The sequence below is a fragment of the Peromyscus eremicus genome, chromosome 7 (assembly GCF_949786415.1).
Source record: "Peromyscus eremicus chromosome 7, PerEre_H2_v1, whole genome shotgun sequence".
In the NCBI taxonomy this organism is placed as follows: domain Eukaryota; kingdom Metazoa; phylum Chordata; class Mammalia; order Rodentia; family Cricetidae; genus Peromyscus; species Peromyscus eremicus.
The window spans coordinates 89,716,906-89,722,905 of record NC_081422.1 but is presented as its reverse complement, the minus strand read 5'-3'; positions in this window follow the sequence as shown (position 1 = coordinate 89,722,905).

Sequence of the window (6,000 nt, the reverse complement as noted above, 5' to 3'; positions counted from 1 at the left end):
TCACTGTATTCCTGGAAGCTTGAGAAAAGAAACTGACGAACTGCACAAATAAAGGAATTTGGGGAGCTGGTTCAGTGGTTAAAGTGCTTGCTGTGTCTGCCTGAGAATCCAAGTTTGGATTTCTAAGCCCCCCCCCCCCAAAAAAAAGCCAGCTGAAGCGGTATGTATGCAGTCTGGCAGAAGGGAGGATGTTTGCCCGCCAGACTCTCAAGGTAGCTGCAGGACCGTGAGAACCGAGAGCATGGTTCAGTGGTGGAGCGTTTGCTTACCAGCACAAGATATTGGGTTCAATTCTTCTCAAGGAAGGAAAGCCTCTTGAATTAAAGTATTATCAGTTAAGCACTACCGTAGGTTTTAGCTTTGAGGGCTTCTTTTGGGTGGTCCCAGGAATCAATTCAGGATCTTGTGTGTGGCAAGCAGGGGCTCAGCTACTGAGCTACCCTGTTACCCTGGAACAATTATACTCAAGATGATTTTCAAACTATAGATTCCACAACCATTTTTTTAAATTTATTTTTATTTATGTGTTTGTCTGCCATGTGTGTGCTGGTGGCTTGAGAGGCCCGAAGAGCATGTCAGATCTTTTGTAGTTGGTGTTACAGGTGGTTGTGAGCCACGTGTCATGGATGCTGGGATCTAAATTGCAGTCCTTTGGATAGCAGAAAGTGTTCTTAACCATTGAGTCATCTCTCCAGCCCTGTACCATTTATATTGTTAAATATAGTCTATAAACTCTTTCCCATTTTAAGAAACAAAATATAAGGGCTGGGTGGCGGCGGCGGCGGCGGCGGCGGCGGCGGCGGCGCACGCCTTTAATCCCATCACTCGGGAGGCAGAGGCAGGGGATCTCTGTAAGTTTGAGGCTAGCCTGGGCTACAGAGTGAGTTCCAAGACAGGTTCCAAAGATATACAGAGAAACCCTGTCTCGAAAAACAAACAAACAAACAAAAAAGCTAGACAGAAATATTTTTTTTTTTTTTTTTTTTTTTTTGGTTTTTCGAGACAGGGTTTCTCTGTGTAGCTTTGCGCCTTTCCTGGAACTCACTTGGTAGCCCAGGCTGGCCTCAAACTCACAGAGATCCGCCTGGCTCTGCCTCCCGAGTGCTGGGATTAAAGGCGTGCGCCACCACCGCCCGGCCAGAAATATTTTGATGGACTGTCTTTGGTACTACTCTGTAACTTCTGACGAAAAGAACCATCGCAGAGGAAACTGAACAAATGGCAGCTGTGAGAACCAGAGACCTGATATCAAGGAAAAGTGGTGTTTGGTGTCATGGCAGAGCAGCAAGGCCGGGTGCAGAGAATTGTGTGGTGCCTTTTACTTATATGCAGCCTCTGGTTAGCAGTAATTATGAGTCAAATTCTGGGTTTGAGGGTCTGTAAAAGTCTACTTGGGTTAATTTAATGAGTCATCTCCTTAGTTTGTAGTTGAATAACCAGGCCAAGATGGCATGGTTTAAATGCACTAAGGATAACTGTTTAGAACTGTGATTTGGAAGTCTTAAGAGTAGACTTAATTGGTCTTAATGAAGATCTATGTCTTATCTCCATCAGGACACACTTTTACAAGTTGCTCTGGGCCTTACTCTGCATTCTTTTATTTTATTTTATTTTTTAAATATGTAGGGGTGAACATTTAGTACAAATTATTTTTATTTTAGAGATTATAACAAAATCTTCCCTTTCCTTTCCTCCCTCCAAGTCCTCCCATACGCCCTTTTCTGCTCCCCTTCAAATTCATGACTTGGTTTTTTTTCACTGTTACTATGAATATGTATATGTATAATATATATATATATTATATATATATTATACACACACAGTGTGTGTGTACAGGTGATATATATATATTATATATATAGCCTGTTTGGTCTGCATAATGTTACCTGTATGTATGTATGTTTTCAGAGCTGACTGTTTGGCACTGACAACCATTGGTGTGTTCTTTCCCGGGAAACCCACCTCTCCCATTCCCAGCTTTCCTCGGCCACCTACAGTTCTCTGTGCAGCATTCAGATCTCATGAGCTTTTCTCTGTCCAGTTTGACACGGTCACTGGTGTCATCCTTGGTCGGGCAGTCCCACTGGGGAGACTGTGGGGTAGCCTCTGATATTACAGTCTCACAGCAAACTCCAGACCCTCCGGCTCTTAGCCTCTCTTCCTGCTCTTTGCAGTGTCCCCGAAGCCTCAGGTGGAGAGTGTTTTGTATGTATCCACTGGGACTGGGCTCCACAACTCTGCAGTCTGGTTGCTTGTGATTTTCTGAAGTAAAAATTATTTTCAAAAGTAGGGGTTTGGGGGTTTGACTGAGGAGCGGCATATATCCATACATTCCAGGCAGCTGGTGGGACTGCCAGAACACCCATTCCCAAGCCTTCCTCTGCTCAGGGGATGATTTCACTTTCTTTTTTTCCCTCAGAGACAGGGTTTCTCAGTGTAGTCCTGGCTGTCTTTGAACCGACTTTGTAGACCAGGCTGGCCTCAACTCAGAGATCCACCTGCCACCATGCTTAGAGATGATTTCACTTTCTAATCCTAGACTAAACAAACAATTAAGATCTAATGTGACAAACTCTAGTTGGAAAATTACGGGTTCCCATGGAAACAGAAACAGGTTTCTAACAGGCTTGGCTAGGGAGGGAAACCTTCCCAAAGGAAGTGATATCTTTAGTGAGTGTAAAAAATTAACTAGATTTCAACTACAGGCAAAGGTCAGATTGAGAGAAGAGGTTCAGAATTGAAGATGTGTGACAGGCTCTGAGAATGGAAATCAATCAGTTGGGCTGCAAGGTACAGAACAGCATTCTACTGTAATTTCATGTATAGCAACTGTTACTTTCTAATCATTGGCTCGCTGTTATTATGGCTTCCACCCTTACTGCCTCACTCGCTTCTTCCTCAGTGCCTGGCACCAGATTCTACTGACCTTTTTAGAGGGTCTGACAAATAGCCTCCTAGTCAAGTGTTTCCCTGACCCCCTTCACCATACCGCCATCAATCAAAAGATAAAATTCAACTTCTGCATGGCAAATGTTCCTGCTTCTGTGAATCTCTCATCTCTTCACCCTATTCCCACTCTCAGAGTTAATTATTTCTTGTAGTCCCTTCCCTCCTGGTCCTCTCTTCAGCATCAACTGTGCAAAGGGTTACTTTGCTATCTCCTTGTTTGCTGTCCTTATCCCCAAGTTTTGCACTGTACAGTGTTATATTTATCTGTTTTGGTAAGTCACAACACTGTGCAGGCTTTTATATATTAAAAACAGCAGGGCTTGTGGGGCGGCAGTGGTGCACATCTTTAATCTCAGCACTCAGGAGGCAGAGGCAGGCAGATCTCTGAGTTTGAGGCTAGCCTGGGCTACAGAGCTAGTCCCAAGACAGCCAAGGCTACAGAGAAACTCTTGTCCTGAAAAATCAAAAACCAAACCAAACCAAGTCAACCAACCAAATAAACAAACAAAAAAATGCAGCAAGGCTCAAATAATGAATTAGGAACAAGTCAGGAAGCCTACACTGCAGCATTCACATCACATCTCTCCTTAAACCTATTGCATCCTGAAAATACGATTCTGACTTACAACCACACCAGTTACTTGGGAGTGTCCCATGTGAACTTGTTCCTATCCCCTCCCTACACCTGGTCAACTTGACCTTTATGGTGACCTGTACAATGGGTTGTACTAACATATTCCATAAGGCTTTTACTTTAACTACTTCTACCCGGGATGCTTTTCCATTTTCCCACTTGATTCCAGACTGACCTTCTCAAGCAAGCTTTCCTTTGAATCCCGAGCCTGATTAAGAACTCTCAAAGAGCTGGGCGGTGGTGGCACATACCTTTGATCCAAGCACTCAGGAGGCAGAGGCAGGGGAGTTCCAGTCCAGCCTGGTCTACAAAGCAAGTTCCAGGACAGCCAGGATTGTTACACACAGAAATCCTGTCTCAAAAACCAAAACAAAACAAACCAGAAAACAAACAAAAACCAAAAAACAACTCTCAAAGAATGACATGCTCAAACACACACCTTTAATCCCAGCATTCAGGAGGCAGAGGCAGGTGGATCTCTGAGCTCGAGGCCAGTAAGGTCTATAAAGCAAGTTCCAGGATGGACAGGGATATAAAGAAACCCTGTCTCGGGAACTCCTATAGGTGATAAACTCCTTCAGTAAAGTGGCAGGATACAAGATCAACTCAAAAAAAATCAGTAGCCCTCCTATACACAAATGATAAAGGGGCTGAGAAAGAAGTTAGAGAAACATCACCCTTTATAATAGCCACAAATAATATAAAATACCTTGGGATAACACTAACTAAACAAGTGAAGGACCTTTTTGATAAGAACTTTAAGTCTCTGAAGAAAGAAATTAAACAAGATATCAGAAAATAGAAGGATCTTCCATACTCATGGATAGGTAGGATTAACATAGTAAAAAATGGCAATCTTACCAAAAGCAATCTACAGATTCAATGCAATCCCCATCAAAACCCCAACACAATTCTTCATAGACTTGGAAAGAAAAATACTCAACTTCATATGAAAAAACAAAAGACCCAGGATAGCTAAAAGAATCCTGTATAATAAAGCAACCTCTGGAGGCATCACCATCCCTGACATCAAGATCTACTATAGAGCTATAGTAATAAAAACAGCTTGGTACTGGTATAAAAACCAACATACAGACCAATGGAATCGAATTGAAGACCCTGACATTAATCCACACACATATGAACACCTGATTTTTGACAAAGAAGCCAAAACTATACAATGGAAAAAAGAAAGTATCTTCAACAAATGGTGCTGGCATAACTGGATGTCAATATGTAAAAGATTACAAATAGATCCATATCTGTCACCGTGCACAAAACTCAAGTCCAAGTGGATCAAAGACCACAACATAAATCCAGTTACACTAAACTTAATAGAAGAGAAAGTAGGAAGTACTCTTGAACGCATTGGCACAGGAGATCACTTCCTAAATATAATACCAGCAGCACAGATACTGAGCACAACAATTAATAAATGGGACCTCTTGAAACTGAGAAGCTTTTGTAGGGCAAAAGACACAGTCAATAAGACAAAAAGACAGCCTACAGAATGGGAAAAGACCTTCACCAACCCTACATCTGACAGAGGACTGATCTCCAAAGTATATAAAGAACTCAAGAAACCAGACATCAAAATACTGAACAATCCAATTAAAAAATGGGCTAAAGAGCTAAACAGAGAATTCTCAAAAGAAGAATCACAAGTGGTTGAACGACATTTAAAGAAATGCTCAACATCCTTAATCATCAGAGAGATGCAAATCAAAATGACTCTGAGATACCACCTTACATCTGTCAGAATGGCTACGATCAAAAACACTGATGACAGTCAATGTTGGAGAGGATGTGGAGCAAAGAGAACACTCCTCCACTGTTGGTGGGAGTGCAAGCTTGTACAACCACTGTGGAAGTCAGTATGGCAGTTTCTCAGAAAATTGGGAATCGATCTACCTCAAGACCCAGCCATACCACTCTTGGGCATATACCCAAGGAATGCTCAGTCATACCATAAAGATACATGTTCAACTATGTTCATAGCAGCACTATTTGTAATAGCCAGAACCTGGAAACAACCTAGATGCCTGTCAACTGAAGAATGGATTAAGAAAATGTGGTACATATACACAATGGAGTACTACTCAGCAGAGAAAAACAATGACAGCATGACATCTGTAGGCAAATGGATGGAACTAGAAAATATCATCCTGAGTGAGGTAACCCAAACCCAGAAGGACAAACATGGTATGTACTCACTCATAAGTGGATTCTAGATATAAAGCCAAGAACAATCAGACTGCAACCCACAGAACCAGGGAGGCTATATAGCAGGGGGGATCCTAGGATGACTGTGGCTTATAATAATTTTTGGTTTTACTCAATTACTGGGCAAGCCTCAATGAAATATTTTACTATTAGGATAAGAATTTATACTGTATCAAGCTGATAATAGAAAAATA